Raw genomic sequence first — 21,005 nt, 5'->3', positions numbered from 1 at the left:
ACGAAAGTCAACTACAAGTAATTGGCTGTACGTCAATTTTGCACCCGGGATGGAGTTTCCCCTTTTTATCATTAGGGACCGTAGAATCGCCCCCAATAAGTTAGAAACGAGCTTAAGCCCGGAGCAGGGATCCTAGAAGGCAGAATCACCGAAGCCCACAATCTGTGTATATGAGGGCAATTTAGGGGAAGGACGGCTGTCGCGATCTCTATTCCTCGGGCTAATGGATTATTAAGACTAAACCTAATTCGGACCCTCTCAAGCCTTATTAATTCGCGACTTAGGGTTAAAGTTTTTAACATATAAAAGTTTTCATGCTTGGAGTCGCTACTAATCTATTTGCGATAGGTCGATTAGAAACCTAAATAAAATATTGGGAGATATGTTTTATTTCTATGAACCAGAGATTCTAAGCCCGGAGACTTGATTACGCTAGATCTAGTCAACACCCTTTTGGTACTTTTTTTTTCAAAAAAAATGTTTAAGCAGGCAATTTGGATCCATTTTATTATCTAGATACTAACATGTGGGGGTAACTATGCGGGTGCGCAAACCATCAATTTAACACCCAATAAGGAAAGCGGTAAATAAATTGCTAGATTATGATAATAACGTACCTTAATACTATGCAACCATCTATATTGTTAGTAGAAAATCACACAGATAATCTTAATATGATTTATAATTAACAAAGCAAGGCATTCAAGGTATTATTTAGGGTTTGCGCTTTATTAAAATGCAACCTAACCTATATGCAATGAAGTGCAAAAAATGGACATGCGATTAATGAAACCTAGCATGTAAACTATATGACATGCGACGACATGACCTAATTCTAATGACGGAAAATGATGTATTTTTGGTATTTTTCACATGAAATTTGGAATTAAAAAAAAATGCCTAAATTAACATGCAGTCTATTCTAAAAAACAACTTTATTTATTCTAAAACAACTTCTTTTTTTGGTATTTTTTATTAAAATTCTAAATTAAAAATTACTCAAATTAAGAATGCAATCTAGCCTAGGCTATCCTAAAGTAACTTTTTTTTTTTGGGATTTTCATGGAAATTCGGAATCTTAAAAAAAACTAAATAATCTATTAAGATGAGAATAACACCTAATTTAAACTAGGAAATAAATTATCTTAAGTCCCAATTTAAATTAAATAATTATCTTATCTTCTAGATACATTTAGGATTCCCTAAACATGCAAAACTTCTAATTTTAATTCTAACTAACATATTTTTGGATTTTCTTTATTTAAAAAAGAAAGCAATCAAACAAAAATAACAACCGCACTCAAACAATCAAAGCATTCCGCAAGATTCTTCTTTTGAATGAGGAAAGATAATTGAACTAACGGTCAGTCATATCTATAGGGTTATAAATATCGATAGAAAGCCAACTATTTGAATTTGAAAAGTAGATAAGATCCATTATCATATCCAAGCGGTTATGGATAAGATAATGATCTTTTTGTACCACCGCGTATCGTACCTTAACCTTAAGATTAGATAGTCGTCCAGGCACATTGCTGAATTAGAAAAAATTCCTAATACGGGGTATCTTAAAATATAGCAGATATCACATACATTATCTTAAGATATGAAGTGATCCACAGAATATTCGTAATATTTTCAAACACCCGAAAATTAGGAAATAAAATATTTAAAAGAAATATTCGGAAAATAATCTTACCTAATTTGCGATAGCTTCCAAATTCGAATTCGGGTTGGGCTCAGGCTTGCGGATCAGAACGGGGTGCCGACGGCGGCAGCGGCGAACGATAGCAGCGGTGGGGTAGGTTGGATAGGCTTCGCGCTCACAGGCACCACGGTGGTAGCAGCGTCAGATCGGCAGCAAGCCCTACGTCAAGCAAGGCAGCAGCAGCTCAGCGGGCTCGACCAGCAACATCGGCTAGGCAGGCTTGGTTCGACAGGCAGCAGGCATGTCGGGCTCGGCTCAACAGCAACGTCAGGCTCAGCGGACGGCAACATCGTCGGGGTGGCTCGCGGCGAAGGAGCTCACAGCCACAGGTCTGGCTGTGAGCAAGTAGCGGTTAGCGCGGCAGCGTCGGGTCAGCAGGCTCGGGGCTATCCGCGGCGAGGCTCGCGAGAAGGATGGCTGCTTGATCGTTGGAGGGAATTGCAGCAAGGACTCGCTGGAAGATCTCCGTGGAGTATCGTTGAGGGACTGGATCGTGCTGGAGCTTGAGCACGCCGGGATGACAGAAGAAGGACTCCCGAGGCAGTAGGATTTGTCAAGGGCCGATGGCAATGTGCAAGACCTTCGGCAATCAAAGTGGCAACGTGGAAGAGCAGCACCGATGGGAGCAACCTGTAGGGTCCTTCAACCAAGACCCCAGCGAGGGGCTGCAACCAATAGAATAATAACAGCTCGCTGGACCATGGCAAAACAACGTCCTCAAGTAGTGGTTATCACTAGCCAGAGACCAAGACAAAGACAAAGACAATGGCTGCCAGACCCTTTTTCGCGGATTCAGAACATGAAACCCCCTTTGCTTTTTCTTTTTTTTCTTCTTTCGTGAAAACCCTCCCTGTCTCTCTCTCTCTCTCTCGAGATGGTGGCCGAGTACTCAATATGTGTGGCCTCTCCTCCTCGAACGTGAATGGGTGTCCCTTTATATAGTGCTAGGTTTATATTAAAACTCCCAATTTTAAATTCTAAGGGATATACTTTACTGATATGAAAATTTTATTATCCCTTAGAATCCTGATAATATCAAATCAAATCGAACAATTATCTTCCAAGGTTTGAATAATAATCAAGATTAATTGTTCAATTATCCAATAGGAAAATTTTGACTCTTATAATACTCATAGGCTGGGCCAAGAATTTTCTTGAACGCGGGCTTAGTCCAATTTCATTAAATTCAGAGCCGTTCACTCGAGTCCATCCACCGCCGGTCCAATACAAATGCAACTATATAAGCCTATGCAAATGCGTTAATATTTTTTCCTAGAGATCAGGATCGATCCCTAATTTTTTATGTGAAAATTAACTAATTAGATCGCCAAAATTTAAGTGTCAACAACTGCCAAACAAATCAAAATTCGATTTCACACAATACAAAAGTTAAAGAAGAGACAGCGGGTCTTTGCTTGATGATAATGTCGATGCCAAGTTTGATGACGTCTACAGAGCCGCGAGCGACATCTGTCCAAGCGTTTCAGAAACTTAATGCCCTTCAATCTTTGAAATTTTAACGGAAGAAAACGAAGATCAGACTCTCTTTTGGCACAACTTTGGAGGCGTGGCAAGGCTGATGCCTCCGCATTGAGCTTAAACTATGCCTCATTTGTGACCATCTTCCTAACACGACCATAAGGTAGAATAATTTCTCTGAAACTGCCTTGCCATGCCTCCGCATAGATCTTAAACTATGGCTCATTTGTAACCATCTTCCTAACACGACCATATGGTAGAATAATTTCTCTGAAACAGTCTTAGGTTACGGCTCATTCCGAGTGAGCTAGCGTTTGGTGCAGAGATCATTTCGGTCACATATCCAGGAAATTCATGTCCTATCAAAGTAATATACTACCACATTTTGCATGAGGGGAGTGTGGCTGCTTTACACATGATCAAAGGATCTCAAGGTTCGATAGAGACTATAACAGAACCTGTTGAAGTTGTTAATATTATGTCTCGAGTTTGAGCCGTGCACGAGATCCGACCCGATCGGAGGATGTAGACCGATTCGTATTAAACGAGACGTTCAAGGAAAGTCTTAGTGGATATGAACAAAGGATCTTGATTGTATATTGTGGTTAGATTATATCTTGCTTTATCTAATTTATTTTCTTCGTGAAATTAAATCGCAAGATCAGATTGTGGAGGGTATTAACCAATATTGACTTGCTGACCAAGTAGTGGACTTCTTAGTGAAGTTGACAGTGGACGTCTTTGCTTTTCGTGTGATCGGTCGGTCAACAAAGGAAGAAGTCCTTTTGACTTCTTAAAGCTGCACGTAACAAAAGAGGATATAAAAGCTAGGGCTTTTTATTTTACTTTACTTTTTTTTTGCTATTTATAAATACTTGAGGTTTGGGTGTAATATAGGTGTGAGAAATACCCGAAAGTATGAGTCATTGAAATTTTGTAATTTTCTAATTTGATAGTGGATTATTTGCTACTGATTCTTCCCGTAGAAGTAGGTACTAATACTCGGACCGAACCACATAAATTTTTAATATTATTTATTATTTTTAATTTATTTCTCTGATAATTTCGCATTAACTTAATTTGTAAAATCCGTTAGCGATTTCGATCCAAAGTGGCTTACGTAACCTATGTTACGGCTTACCTGTCTACATAACGGAAACTTTGATTTCTTTTAGCCACAATAAATCTCCAAGAATCATCACCTTTACGTGACATCCAAGGACATTCGGGTGAGCTGAGCCACATGTTTGCAATTAAGAAATATCTACCGATCCCCCTTTCGGTCTTCATCAAGCATACCGCGGAGGTGTGAGTATACCGGAGGAGTGAGCATCGTGAAACTCTCTCTTTAGACAGCCAAACATGGAGTCCGAGCTCGACGAAGCTGCCGTGAGAGGAGACGTGCCTTCTTTGCTCGAGTTGCTTGGAAAAGATAAGCTGCTTCTCGACCGAATCATGACTGGGAATCGCACCGAGAGTCCCCTGCATATCGCAGCCATGCTCGGACACTCAGATTTCGTGGAAGAGGTCCTAGCTCGGAAGGCCAAGCTGGCAAGAGAGTAAAATTCTCAGAGTTCGACGCCTCTTCATCTGGCGGCAGCAAAAGGGTACCTTAACATAGTGGCTAAGTAGCACCGACACGCGACACGTTATTTCTCAAAAATATAGAATTCCGACACGTTGCGACACGTTATATATAAAAAGTAAATTTTTATATATACATGATAAATTAATTTGATTCAAATCCACAAATAAATAAATAAACGTTGAAACAGTGGTAAAAAGAGATTGAAGCAATGATCACAGATAACATTATCTCCAAGTTTCTGGCTAATCACTCGAAGGAATACAAGGAGAAGGAAGCGCTATAGCATCAATGAATTTTAGAATCATGGAAACTGAGAAGCGAGAATCAGATTACCAAAAGAAAGTTTGAGTGGATTAAGTTCTCCATGGCAAAACATACAGAATGAACTTGAAATTATTCAAAACCGGTGAATAGAGGCAGCATGTCTTGTATTCTAGACTTCTCAGATTTGCAATCCTCCCTCCAGGGGATCACAACCAGAGGAGGCAGAGGCCTCTTCGAAAAGAAACATACATCTGAAGGTACAAAAAGAAAAGGGGCAAAATGACCGAAACTACCCAAAGAGAGCAATCATTACCAGCACTGCAAAAGGGGAACGACGTCGGCTGCGACGGTGGTGGTGGGGTAACGAGGAGGCAACATCGGCAGCGGAGGATACCCTCCGACGAAATATCGCCGGTACCCCTCGAAGGGAGGTTGAGGCGGCGGCGTCACAGGCCCTGGGTAGGCGCCAAGCGGCGGCGCCGAAGGGTAATTTGGTGGCGGGTGGGGAGCGGTACCCAGCGAAAAGCGAGATGTAAGAAAACGTTCAAGAAAAGCAATCACGGCGGGGGAAAGAGTCTTGAGGGGCTATGCAGAGGAAAGAAGCTTAGGGCAGACAGAAGTAATCGAGCTTTCTCTGCTTTTCTTTTTACTTTTTTTACTTTTTTTTATAAATTTACATTTTGACCCCTAATTTTTTGGAAATTTGTAAAATTAACCCCGTGCGTGTCGAAAATCGCGTGTTGGATTCCCGACTCGCGTGTCGCCGGCGTGTCCGGCGCGTTGACCGCATGTCAGATCTCCGACACGCGTTGACCGTGTGTCGGCCGAGTGTCGGAGCGTGTCAGACACGCGACACGTGTCGGACACCGATTCAGAAGCTCAAACAGCGTGTCGGTGCTTCCTAGCATAGTGGCAAGCCTGTTAAGAGTCAGCCCTGAAATATGTTTTGTCCGTGACAAATACAAAAGAAACCCTCTTCATGTCGCGGCCATGAAAGGCCATGTGGATGTGCTGGAACGCTTGGTTCTAGCGAGACCTGATGCAGCCTGTAGTGTCGTTGATCATGGCCAGACGATCCTGCATTTATGCGTGAAGCACAACAGACTGGAAGCTTTGAAGCTTTTGTTAGATATGTTGGGCGATGATCAGTTCATCAACTTGAGGGACGAAGATGGCAACACGATTTTGCATTTGGCTGCTGTGGATAAACAAACTGAGGTATTTCCATACAACCAACTCTCTGCACTAGTCAAATTTTGTGAGCTTATCAACAAAAAAAGGATGTCCTAGGAAACATGAATGTACTAGAAATATTCGGAAGCTTAAAAATATCCATTTATAAATCATCACAGGTTGTGATATTTACAAAATAAGTTATTGGTATTGATAATTAACTGCAACTTTACACTCCACGCTATTTTCACACTAATTTTATCTAGATTAGAAGAAACATAAAACAAAGAAGCAGAAGAAATTCAACAAGGGATGAGTTTCCCTTTTGAAAGCATCATATAATAGTCACAAACACTAGAGGACTTAAAAAACACTAGAAGCAAAGTTAATCCTGAAAAGTACGTGACATGGGCTTGTCTAGTTCAAACGTAACACCAATTGATACAATCTGTTATTACTCTTCTTCAGACTATCGACTTGCTGATTAATAAAGGAGTAAACCTCAACATTACGAACTCCAGAGGTTTCACGGCACTAGGCCTATTAGCACAAGGCCAAAGCGCGGAAAGAGTCTCAGAGATTGTGGATTATGTTCCTCAAACTTTAGAGAATCGCGATCCATCAAAACGAACAGTCCATGCGAATAACATGGTCACCGCCTTTCATCCACCTGTAGGAGAAAGAGAACAAGAAGGAAAGGAAGAGACAGTGGCAAAAGAGTATGCATGAGACACTAATGGTGGTGGCGACATTGGTAGCTACCATAGCATTCCAAGCCGTTATGACCCAGACTGAAAAATTTGATGAGCACAGGGAATTCATAATATTTAACACAATAAGCTTCATCGCATCGCTTAGTGTCATTATGCTTCTCATAAGTGGTCTTCCTTTAAAGCAGCATCGGATCTCCACGTGGATTGCAATGATGACTATGTGGGTTGCGATAACCTCCACAGCAGCGACTTATGGCATCGTCATAGGAGTATTCTCCCCGGAGAAGGACAAATGGAATGCTAAAAATGCAGGTGCAATTGCGGTGCAGTTATGGGCTAGATTGATGTCTCTTATTTTCTTGTACCACATAATTCGCCTAATCCTGAAATTGGCATGTAAAGTCCTGAAATTTGTTCTCAAAGTCCTGAAATTTGTCTGCAAAGCCTTCACAAAAGGGAAGAGGGAGGATCTTATAGTTTAGTGGCTATATATTGCCATAGGTGTGTTTGTCTCAGAAGAAGGACACTGAGCCATGAGGCCATGCAAGATTAGAATGCTATATAGTATGTGCTATTCAGTGTGCTGATTAGCCACTTATGTACATTTGAGAATGCACACATTTGAGAATGCATGCATGTGTGTGTGTGTTGGTTTAAAGAGTAAGTGTCTTAGGCGTGTTGAATATATGTAAAAGATGGAGTTTACATTACATATGTGATATGTGATATGTGGATGTTTTACTTGATTTGATTTGTGGCGGTTACCACAAAGGAAAATTCCATGGCAGTGGGATGTGCTCAACTGGTCCGTACAGAATATGACATTGGCTGTTAAGTCAAATAAACCCAGCCAACGGCATTAATTATGGGTAACCGAGCCTGTTGAAGCGGTAATTTATTGACATTGAGGAAGTTTATTCCAGTAAAATTGCAAGTTCTATTATTAATTGAGGGAAATTATGACAATCAAGGATTATTACTTATGGATAGGCTCCATTGATTACGAACTTGAAAGAAACTTTGTGATCATTTAAGTAAAGTAACTAAGAATAGGGGAAGGAAAAAAGTGCAACAATTTTAGGCCGCTTACTATTTCTCAAGAGAAGTTGCGATCAGTAAGACCTTCGAGCTTACGATAACTTGAGATAAAGCCATAGGAATTTCTTGTTACGAACTATATAGCTAAGTTACTGTGCGAAAAAGGAAAGTACTCACTATAGGTGCAATTGAGAACACAACGATTTAAGGCAAATTACAATTGTTGGAGGTGTAATTACTAAGGCCAGGAATGACAACTTATGACCTATTGAGGGAAATTACACTTTGGTAGGACAATTACTTAGTAATATCACCATCGAGTTATGAAGTATAAAGGGAAGTTACTATTAACAATTGAAATAAATTAACGATAATGAACTGCCAATTAGTCAACTAATTGAAGAAAATTAGATTATCAATAGATAATTACTACTGACTACATCCCCAACTTGCCAAGTGTAAAGGAATGTCATTATTTTTTATGAAACTTTACAAACAATAAGTGCAATCAGATAATTAGAGTTAGCCAATTTACCATAGCTTTAGGTCAATTACCAAGTATAATATCACCAACGATGGTTTGACGTAATATACTGTGTAAGAAGGAAATTACTAAGTGTAAGCATTCTCATGTGACAAAATGAGTAATTTACCTTCAAAGTAGTAACATCTCTGAAGACAATAATAAGTCTTATAGGAAGTAATTCAAAGTAGTAATTTACCCCATAAGATGTAATGCACCTCCAAAGTAGCAACTTCCCTTGTAATTAGTACATCGAGTGAGAGCTAATCCTTGACAATCTTAATTATACTCATTCTTAGTAAATCGCTAACAAAGTCTAATCGTAGTAACATACCTTATTGTATCATAAATGCAAAATGATGTTCGTAACTCATATTTTTGTGTTCGTAAAACTAATTTCGATGTCGCTAAATTATTTTTCGTTCGTAAGTATTTGTCAATGTTAAAGTTATCTTACAGTTCATAAATTACCTTTCGGATCAAATAACTGGCTATAGCCAATCAAATTTGCACACGGGGTGAAGTCTCCTTTTTTATCGTACGGGACCCTAGACCCATGATTAAATGATACGACCCCGTCGCGCTTCCTTTGCTAAGAAGCTTGTATTATACGTTTGCCGCCACAGAGAGGAGGAGCTTGTATTGTTCTTGGATTTATAAGACTTATGAAACAAACTGTAAGTTTAACTTTCAACTTCAATTGTTTTTTTCCGAATATTACGTCACAACTCATACCTATCCTACAAAGGACCGTCATATTGTTAAATTAATGTCATGATCAACGAAAGCAAAATTTAGAAATGATCACTAACACACAAACTCAATGGTCATTTTCAGTAGAACCAGTCCCCGAACCCGGAGAAACCCGGTTCAGAATGGACGTGAAACGAACCCAAGAGGATATCATCACAATCATAGAACCATTTTATTAGTTGATATTCTTTCAGAAATTGATCTGACTTGTTCCCCTGCGCAGGGCTTCATCTGAATTTTCTCCCTGACCAAACGATGGGCATCCGATCGCGCCGGGCCTTGGATGCATCCACGAAGAGGAGATTGCAGCTGGGTGCCTGCTTGCGGTCTCGAGATTAGAAGGGAAAAGCCTAATGCCTTCAAATGTGTGCTCTGAAGGGCTAATACACTACTGGGAGCTCAGTAAGGACGCGTTTGGTAACGTTTTCATCTCTCTGTTTTTCTGTTTTTTTGTTTCTTGGAACAGAAAAAAAACAGAAATCAGTTTATATACGTCAGTTAATTTTTCTATTCCGCGGCTAGGGAATAGATTTGGAATAGAAACAAGAAATTAAAAAAAAATCTACTTTTCTGTTCCTAGGAACAAAATGAGAAACAATGTCATTTTAGAGAAACAATTTCATAAACTATTAAATCCCAAAGCCCTAAACCCTAAACTCCGAAGCTCTAAACCCCAAACCCTAAAACCCTAAATCCCAAACCCCTAAACCCCAAACCCAAAACCGAAACCCTAAATCCTAAAACTCTAAACCCCAAAACGCAAAATCCTAAAACCCGAAACTCCAAAACCTAATACCTAAAACCCCAAAATCCAAACCCTAAAACCCAAACCCAAAAACCAAAACCTCAAAACCCTAAATCCCAAACCCCAAAACCCTAAAACCCAAAACCTACCCCAACACCAAAAATCGAAACCCTTAATCCTAAAACTCTAAATCCCAAAACCCAAATCCTCAAACCCGAAATCCTAAATCAAAAACCCAAAATCCGAAACCGTAAAATCCTGAAACCTAATACCCGATACCCTAAAACTGGAACCCTGAACCCAAAACCCAAACCCCAAACCCAAAAGCCTAAATCCCAAACCCCAAAACCCAAAATCCCAAACCCCAATTTCCTCGACCACCACCCTGCATTTGCTTTGTCTATGAGGAGTAATATTTTTATGATTGTATTAAAATCATCCAATTCTATATCATAATATATATTTTGATTCTATTTTTAATCTAGTTTTATCCAAACATGAATTGTTAAGTCTTCACTAACATTTTTATAATTAAATGAAAAAAATTGGGAATAGAAATTTTTAGGATTGTACCAAATGCATTTTTGTTCTTTAATTTTTCTATTCCGAGAATAGAAATTTTGTGCAGTTACTAAACGCATTATTCTACTTAAAAACTTGTCTAAGGAATAGAAATAAAAAAAATTATTTCTGAACAAAAATTATTTCTAGGAAAGAAATATTACCATACTCACCCTAAACGTCAAGGATAGAATTTTTTTTATTTCGTTCACGTCTTCCAAAAAAGCGACTTGTTTGACAGGATTTTTAGTCCTGCAATTTTAGACTACTACAAATGGGACGATTCTTTACTTCAAATTGCTCTTTGCTCACAGGACAGTCTTCAAGATGTCTGCCACCTTTGACTCACAGCTAAAATCAAATGTAAAGCAAGACTGCTGCTTGCACTCATCGTGCTTCAATTTGCTAGCTCGAAATCATTAGCAACTACGTTGGTTGAAAGACTAGACGTAGATGCACTTATGACAGTATTGCTTATTTCAAGCATCTTCCTAACACTATCCATCAAGTTGAATAATCTTAGCTGAAGGATCAGGTAATGTGCAGGCTCAAATAAGACTATAAAAAGAGCTTTACAAGTTGGCATGCCGTGTTTAGGAAGTTGGGGTATGCATCCCGGTACCATTTGGTGGGGACATATTATGCATTTGCTCTACGCAGGTCAAGTTTGCGCTTTCATACATGTCCATAGTCGTAAGAAAAGGACAGGAATGGTGTTTAATAAATCTCTGATTGTTCGGCGAAATTACCTTGGAGAACTTTGGTCTTTGAGCTTAGCCAATCATGTCTAAGATTGTGTGTGAAATGTCTGGTGGTGGGTTGAGGGAAGAACTTCGTCGCAATGAAGCACTCGAGAGAAGGGACGATCAGGAGAGTGGTAGCTTCCTACAGGCCAGTGGACTTTCAAACAGATTAAAATTCAATTTCACACGACAACAAAGTTAAAGAAGAGACTGCGGGATCTTTCTTAATTGCCCCATGAACCAGTTGTTGAGTAGATTCCAGTTGTCTACGACCGATCCGGCTGCCGAGTTTGACTAGGTCTATAGTGAAGAAAATAAAGAATAGTCCCTGCCGAGTTTGACTAGGTCTATAGTGAAGAAAACAAAGAATAGAGTGGATGAAACGTTACTTTTCATTGGTATGTTGTATAGTATAAATAGATGTGTCATCACCTATAATTATTATGGAAGTTAAAGATAAAATATAACAATTTGATCTACATAAAAATTGAATAAAAAAAAATCAGAAAAGAACTTCAAATGATCAGCCATTATGACTTTTTGTTTTTTGATTTGTTACTAATATATAGAGCGGCGAACAGCATCTGTCCAAGCGTTTGTGTCTTGAAACATCCGAGGCATCTTCATCTGAATGAGAAATCAGCGTAATATGATTTATGGTTCAAGAAAATATTTGATGGTTCCATAGTACCACGTCAGTTATTGATGTGGCAAATATGTATCTATTTGGAATCACTTACAAATTGATAAATGTCTATAGTATTATGTTAGAAGCTGATGTAACATAACTATTGCCTGTGTTTCAGGCGGAGGCCACCACAATGACTACAGAGAGGTGGCTCGGCTTGGACGCGGAACAATGGTTGGCTTGGACACAACACTAGCGACTCTGGTGCTAAAGCTCGACGCAGCGTCGAGCACCATTTTGGTTAGTGACGTTGCTGGTCCACATCTCCAGTCGTGCCTCCAGATCTAGCCTCATCCATGACTCACGAGGTAGCTCGACCACACATCTGGCAACGGCGGCTTGTACATGGCCGCGAGCTTTGACGATGAAGTCGAGATCTCAACTGTCATGGACGAGCCGCAACGCTAGCTACGAGCTCAAAAGGTAAAAAGAAGAACAGAGGAGGATGGAGCCGACCGAGCACAAAGAAGATGGAGGGAGTGGCTTGACTTGGATGCGCAGTAGTGGTCGGCCTCGGTGCGACGGCAGCGGCTCTGCCAATGGTGATAGCGGGGAGACGCCGAGGTTGGGCTTTGAGGTGGCTGTGAACGGAGGAGAAAGGAGAGAAAAAAAAGAGGAGTAGATGCTCTCGATAGGTCTTCATTTTTTTTTTTATTTGGCTTCACATCAATGGAAATGTGTCAATTTGTAATAAGATATGAGTACAAAAATGCCTTCCACTAGGGGTGAGCATGATTCAGGTGGACGGTTCCCACCCTAGAACCGAAAACCGTCCACTAAGGACCGGTTGCAAAAAATTAGAACTAGGAATCGCCCGTTAGTACCATGGATCCACCTGAGAACCGGACCGCCGGTGCGGTCCGGTTCCCAGGTGGATCCATGGAGTCAGTTCCACTAGCCAAGGAAAGAGACAGAAAGATGGAGACAGAGATGGAGAATCGAAAACGGTGAGGTGAGCATCGATCGAGAAGAATGAGAGAGAGAGAGAGAGAGTGAGAGTGAAAGTGAGCGTGAGGCGAAAGCAAAAGCGAAAGAAGGTGTTTCTCGGCTCAATGTGAGGTTGTGAGCCTTGAACGATTTAGGTTTAGTTTTGAGATTTAGGATTTTTCTTTTTTAGAAAAATAAAAATTAAATAAATATATTATATTTATTATTATATTACTGGTCCGGTCCGGGTGGGCGGGCGGGCAGTTTCACACCTGGAACTGGAAACCGAACCGGTACCCACCAATTCCCAAAAATTGGAACCAGAAATCGGACCGGTTCCCTTAGGAACCACCGGTTCCGATCCGGTTCTAGGCGGTCTCGAGCGGCTACTGATTCTTTTGCACACCCCTACCTTCCACTCAGTTATTAATGTAGTACTACGGAATCACCGAATATTTTCTTTATTTCATGTGATTCATTTCCATGCATTGTACTATTTACGCCTTTCACGACAGATCAAATACAATTAGAAACTTATCGTCCTTTGATGGACATGGGTTATATGTGTGGGCCACCCATGTTGGGCTAACCCAGCCCATGTTCAAATGGCGGTTACTTAAGAATTCAAAATAAAAGATAAAAGATTATCTAATTAAAATTGAAGAGGTGTGATAGCAATTATCAACAAGATAACAAAAAGGAAGATCACGTTCGTTCCTTCAAGGGCTTCTTCTCTTAAGCAACTTTATACCTTGACTCCCAAGGAAGATCTCTCTCAAGGCTGATGCAAGAAGGCATTTAATCTGTGGCAATACCGGGTATGTTCGTTACGTGATATACCTGTACTATTGGTGATACAAGTTGTTGATTAATGGGTACGTTTTCCACATTAATCGAATACGTTTTGCATATGGTTTTTAATATGTCGACATTAGGAATTAGTTTTCCCCAACATTGGTATCAGAGCATGTGTTTTTGTTTTTTGATCGTTGAACATGTTTAATAAACGAATTGTTGGCCGGAAATCGCGAAACGGCGCCGACGAATGCTCGCGTACGAAAAACAACACCCAACCATACTGTTCGAGGTCGTTTCTTGATGTTCCGTGCAATAAAAGTAGATTTTGAATATACGAGATTGTAGCTCTCATTGAGACGAGAAGAATGAGAGGTGGAACGACGCCGGGGGGCGCAACACGCGCCCCCATGCGCAGCTACAAGGGGTGGCTGCGCCTGCCAGCGCGGTTGGCGCGCACGTGCACGTCAACCGTCCGCTGAACGTGCGCATAAACCGTCCGTGCAGGCGTGGCTAACATCAGCGTGACGTCAGCCACGCAGGTCATCCGTCAGGCTGACCCGACCCGTTGACCCATCAGCCGACCCAACACGTGACCCATTGATCGACCTGACCCGTGACCATTAACCGTTGACTGAAATTAAAAAAAAAATTCAGACAGCATGAATAGTCGCATGGGAGCTCCAATTGGAGCGTTTATGGTAACGGTATGTGCGTATTGGAATGATTATTATGGTGTCATATGGATTATAAGTAATCCTTTTGTTCTGCATTTGTTGTAGGAACAATGCCACTTCATTTCATTCATACGCCTCTTTACGTAAGGACAGCTAAACAAAGGGAGACGCTCGCTAGGCTGAGAGCTGAGTTGGCTGCCTATTGTTGAGATGGATGTGACATGGTGACACATATCATGAAGGTCAATAAAATGATACAGGAAGTCATTCGGAACGGTTATCATGTGTGATAGCGAGATGATTGATGCCCTAAAAAGCACTCTCCCATATGAATGGCGAGTTGTGATGGATGATTTATGGAAAGCTCCGGAAATCGAGGTGGTAGATGGTGTATGGGAAAGTGGTGAAAACACTGTTATTCCGGAGTGTAAACAACATGTGGCGGATTTCCTAAAAAAATACATAAGGGTTGGGGCGGCAAAGACGACGACCCTTAGCATGAATTCATCATGGTGCAGAATGAATGCGCCATGGAGGAATCATAAGGGTTATCCGAGGACCTTTCCATGGTTGCCTAATGTGACCTTAGAATTTTCTGAGGATTTTTCTAAGAAGTTTGATAAGTCATTCCCGGTTTATAAGATAGAAGAGTGTCGTTAATTTCATTTATTTTATTTTATTTTATGCTGGTTTTAAATATCTTAGGTGGATATTTCTTTCGTTGTTTATATTACCTTTCGTCTTATGCTGGATTCGTACCTTTTCTAAATTGAGTTTAGTTAATAAATGTTGAATGTTCGATGTTATTTACTGCCGTTATTATTATTTTATTTGCATTACTTGCGGGAAGATCAAGGAAATTTTAGTGACTTTAAGGAACTTAATTTTACATAATATATTAACGATAATTTCATATTATGATTCTTAGATGATGATTGGGAACATAATGACCTTTTTGACTCTAAAACCTTACGTGAAATTATTTATTAATGTAACAGGTATGTGTAAAATAGATGCATAAATGTGAGGCATTAATATTCGTGCATATATGCCTAAAATGTTTAGATACAATGGCTTCAACATCAAAGAATATAGTGGCTGAACTGAACAAAGGAGAGAAATTGACCGGCGAAAATTATGAGATATGAAACTTGAAAATTCAATATGTGATGGAAGAGCAAGAGGTACTAGAAGTTCTTAACCAAGTTATGGAAGAGTCTGAACATGGAAACACTGCACAACATAAGAGGGATAAGGATGCATTTGCTGCTTAGAAGAAAAAGAACTCTATTGCTTGCATCACCTTGCTGAGTAACATGGAAAATGACATTATGCGAGAGTTTAGGAGTTTTGATAATGACAAAGATATGTAGGCAAAATTAGCAGCGAGATTTGACCAAACATCTGTGACCAAACTAAGACAACTGACAATAAGGTTTGACTCATACAAGAAGCCTCATGGATAGACCATGAAACAACACTTGAGGTGTATGTCAAACATGATCAGTGAGCTAAAGGATGCTGGCTACATACTAATTGATGAGTAGCAAGTGCAAGCAGTGATTTGTTCTTTGCCTCGTAGCTGGGAGCATATGAAAGTCTACCTGACCCACAATGAAAATATTAAGACTTTTGAGGATGTTATGCACCATCTTGAGCTGGAAGAGGACCACCTTCTGGCGGCTAAATCAGAAACTGATATTTATTTTGCTAGTTTTGGCTCACATGGGACTTCAAGCTCCAAGCGCAAGCGCTTGGGTGGTTTCAAGAGGTGGAAGGGCAAGGGAGCGAGTCTTCAAGTAAGAAACCGAAATTCAACCAATATGAGAAAGGAAAACATCCTTTCATGAAGAAAATGTCAAGGGTGAAGTGCTACAACTGTGGTAAAAAGGGCCATTTCGCTCGCGACTATGGCGAGTTAAGGAAGGTAGACACTCTTTATTCCCTTAAGAATACTACTTTTATATCAAGTTCGATTTTTCTAACTGAATCTAATCCTTTTATGGACTGTAGATTGGGGAGCCACTGACCATGTAGCGAAGGACAGAGATGTCTTCGTGGAATTCTGACGAGTTCCACATGGAACGAAATGAATTTATGTAGGAAACAATTCCAGAGCTAAAGTCAAAGGGATTAGCACCTGTCAATTGTTATGCATGGTGGATGCACTTTGTTCCTACAAGATGTATTATATGCTCCGAAAATTCATCAGAATTTAGTATATGTATTAGTGTTGGTTAAGCTTGGTTTCAATTTAAATTTTCATAATAGTGGTGTTGACTTGTATCTAGGTACGAGTTATTATGGTTGTGGATATTTTCTGGATGGTTCCATTGTACTTAATGTTGACTGTGGTAGTGTCAATGTTAGTTATTCCCTATTTGCATCTTCTAACTCTTATGATAATGATGTGAATATATGGCATGCAAGACTTGGTCACATTGGCCAACAACGAATGAATAGATTAGCCAAAGAAGGCTTATTAGGCAATATTGAAAAAGTTGATTTGCCTATTTGCGAGCATTGTCTCGAGGGAAAAACAACACGAAAAGCATTTGGAAAAGGAACAAGAGCTGAATTTCCTTTGCATTTAATCCATTCTGATATCTGTGGTCCAATGATTGTAAAAGAAAGGCATGGGGCAATATATTTCATCACGTTTATAGATGATTATACTCGATTCGGATATGTCTATTTGATTTCTCATAAATCTGAGGCATTAAGTTGCTTTAAGAAATTTATGAGCTTGGTAGAAAATCAATTAGATAAGAAAATAAAAGCATTAAGATCTGATCGAGGTCGAGAATATTTATCTAACGAGTTCAGAAATTTATATGATGAAAAAAGAATAGAAAGGCATTTGTCTATTTCTTACACTCCTCAACAAAATCGTGTTGTAGAGAGGAGAAACAAAACCCTACTAGAAATGGTTAGGTCTATGATGGCACAAGCTAATTTATCAATCACCTTTTAGGGTGATGCTTTGTTAACTGCTTCCTATATACTTAACCGTATGCCTTCTAAATCAGTTACTTCTACTCCATATGAGTTATGGATAGGTAAAAAGCCCGATTTAAGTTTTCTTAAACCTTGGGGATGTACTGTCTATACTCACGAATCCTCCCATAAATATCGAAAATTGGGTCCAAGAGGCAAAAAGAGTATTTTCATAAGATACTAAGAGCACTCGAAAGGGTATGTATTTATAGGTGAGCAAGAAAATGGAAGTATAATTGAATTCGAGTCACGAGATGTTACATTCTTAGAGAATGAATTTCCTAAGAATGGCGGAATAGGTGAGGATTACTCTCTATTTGAAACCTTAGATCGTGATAATGAAATTAATGGAGTTCGTCCAAGTGGGAGCAATATTAGAAGTGGGGGATTAAATTCGAACCAGTCTCAATTACAACCAACTGATAAGACGATATCATTATTATCTAATCCAAGTGGGAGCGTAATAGAGCATGATGTACCAAGTGTACATTCTCCCATATGGCGAACAAGTCGCACAAGCATTCCCCGTCGACGTTTTGACATTGAAGGGGAAGCTTTCATAGTCGTCCCACAAGAAAAGGATGAGCCGAGGAATGCTAATGAAACTCTAACATGCCCTAATAAGGAAAAATGGATGCAAGCAATGGAAGAAGAAATGGAGTCAATGAAATCAAACCAAGTTTGGGAATTGGTTGATCTTCCAAAAGGGCGGAAAGCCATTGGGAACAAGTGGGTTCTCAAAAAAAAGCGTAAAGCTGATGGCACAATTGAAAGGTATAAGGCTCGCATTGTGGTAAAATGGTATAATCAAAAGGAAGGAATTGATTATGAAGAAACATTTTCTCTTGTTGTGAGATTTACCTCAATTCGCCTTATTCTGGCAATAGTGGCAAGTATGGATCTTGAATTACATCAAATGGATGTAAAGACTGTTTTTCTCAATGGATAATTAGAAGAAGAAATTTATATAGAACAACCAGTTGGTTTCATTACAAAAGGCCAAGAACAAAAGGTATGTCGACTTTTAAGATTGATATATGGCCTTAAGCAGTCTTCGAGACTATGGTATGCATGTTTTCATAATTTGCCATAATGGCATATGATTTTGATATGATCGATGAAGATCATTGTGTATATATCAAAAGATCCAAAGATCAATTTGTGATCTTATCATTATATGTGAATGATATACTAATTGCCGGAAGCAATATGGAGTTTGTTAATACCGTTAAGAATTTGTCAATTTTGAAATGAAGGATATGGGAGAAGCTGTATATATTCTTGAAGTTAAGATTTTAAGGGATCGTTCAAAGAGATCATTGTCTTTTTTGCAAGAGACGTATATAAACAAAATTCTTGAATGATTTCGTATGAAAGATTGCAAGCCCATAGATACTCCTATTGCAAAATGTGAAGGATTAAGCCATATATTGTATCCTAAGACTCCACAAGAACATGAACAAATGAAACGTGTTCCTTATGCTAGTATTGTTGGAAGCTTAATGTATGTTATGATGTATACAAGACCAAACATATGTTTTGCAGTTGGAATAGTAAGTAGATACCAATCCAATCCAAGTCAAGCATATTGGATAGCCGTCAAAAAAATCTTGAGGTATTTAAAGGATACTGCTGATTATTCGCTGAGTTATTAAGGAAGGGATCTGCAGCTTGAAAGCTATTCAGATGTTGACTGGGGAGGAGATTTAGATGAAAGGAAATCTACTTTTGGATTTGTGTTCTTACTGAATAATGGCGTCATATCTTGGAGCAATAAGAAACAAACATGTATAGCCTTATCCACGATGGAAGCCGAATTCATGGCACTATCAGTGACAGTACAAGAGGGTGTTTGGCTTAAGAGATTTTTGGATCACTTAAGTATTGCTGAGAACGCTGCAAAGTCATTGTTGGTTAATTATGATAGCCAAGCAGCGATAATTTACACCAAGGATCCCAAATTTCATTTGCAAGACCAAACATATAGATATCAAGTATAATTTTGTCAAGGATATGGTTGCACGAAAAGATGTGAACGTTCAGTACATACCCACGCAAAGAATGATAGTAGATCCTATGACAAAGCCAATCTCTAAAGATGTTTTTCTTGGTCATGTAAAATCTCTGGGACTACGTAGAGGTTGATGTACTAGGCATTTGTATTTCCCTAGAAGTTCACATTCAATGCTATTTTCCTTTCATTATTAATGCCAATGAATTTTATTTAACATTTATGCATATGCTTAGTGCATTATGTTAAAAAAGTATATCGGACAGATGAGAGATTAGCCTACTCATACGGGTAACCACCTTTATTCACTGTATGATAAATGGAGATGAGACAGTTTCAAGCTTATTATCTAAGTGATAATTGAGAGCTTAAGCTTGAAGTATAGATGTCATCTTGACAGAATGTTAAGATGAGGACATATATTTTATTATGTCCGAAAGTGAAATAAGCCACATATTTTACTTCACCTGTCTTTAATGCCAGATGTGAGTTCTGATAGATTTTTTTTTATAAATAAGAGTAGATTTGTGAACTCAAGTTAGACATTGGATATGTCAGAACTATCATCTATACGGTATTGAGCGTAAAGACATACGCTTTATGGAAAGGAATTAATACCGTAATACGTATTTCATACTACATATGCATGAGACGACCAATAAGAATTGACAAAAATTTTGATCTCTACTTTTATGCCGTGTGAAATTCTTGAGGATAAAAGTTCCTCAATCAAGTGTCCTCACGACTCTTACTCATTCTCAAAATTTCTATTCAGTGTTTGCTATCTTAGGATGTTGCCGATGATCATGATAATTTGGTCTAACGAGATATTTCTAGAAAAGCAAGCTGGACTGAAATGGAGAGGTTTAAGAAAAGAGGAAGATCAATTTGTTTATGATGTCACATTTTATTTTGTATTCACAGGCCGACCAATTATGATTTCGAGTAAATGATAGTTGTGAATACAATATACGAAATACTTAAAGAGATTAAGAGAGATATAAATGTGACTGATTAATTTAGGGTACGGCATACAAAATCTACTCTTAATGATTATGCCAAATTTGAGCTGCTATATATTCTTAACAGATGTATGGCAACGAGCTCTTAAGGCATGCTGGTCGCACGGATTATTTGCCAGTATAGACTTTGCAGAGAAGAGAGAGATAAGCTTGCCCATCATGGGTGTGATATCCTGAAAATTCGACCAAATTTGGTGATTTATGAAATGGTGATTTCATCGACGCTCTATTAGTTAATTCTCGCTCTGGCCTGATCACCTAGGGAATACTAACCAAAGGGAAAAGGCTATCGAAAAATTTATTTCTAGCAGCCGCCCGTTAGTTCGAGATAAACTATAGTTGCGATTGATCAATTTCAGCCACGAATTATGATCCGATTTCGCGTGTCGAGTGCTCAAGGATATCACACCCGAACTATAGGACGTCGCCTCATAAATTTTTACGAATTGGCCATTGAAAATTATTTGCTAACTTGCCCTTCTAGAAACCTGTGTGTTAGATTAAATTTTGGCCGTTGGATGGAACTTGGAGGGCAAGGCTTGATCTTGGCCGTTGGATTAACCTTGGGCATCAAGAACACATCCTAGCCCTTGATCTTTG

At 39.2% G+C, this 21,005-nt stretch overlaps 1 pseudogene; it reads left to right on the top strand.

Annotated features, from left to right (window-relative positions):
• The first annotated feature begins 4,410 nt into the window (after positions 1–4,410).
• LOC115670979 (ankyrin repeat-containing protein BDA1-like) overlaps positions 4,411–21,005 on the top strand; it is a 32,845-nt pseudogene continuing 16,250 nt past the window's right edge.

Source organism: Syzygium oleosum, unplaced genomic scaffold (genome assembly GCF_021117445.2).
Source record: "Syzygium oleosum isolate NSW1041296 unplaced genomic scaffold, Sole_v2.1 Sole_v2.21, whole genome shotgun sequence".
Classification (NCBI taxonomy): Eukaryota; Viridiplantae; Streptophyta; class Magnoliopsida; order Myrtales; family Myrtaceae; genus Syzygium; species Syzygium oleosum.
Note: the sequence above shows the minus strand (reverse complement) of the source record. Positions and strands in the feature narration are given on the sequence as shown.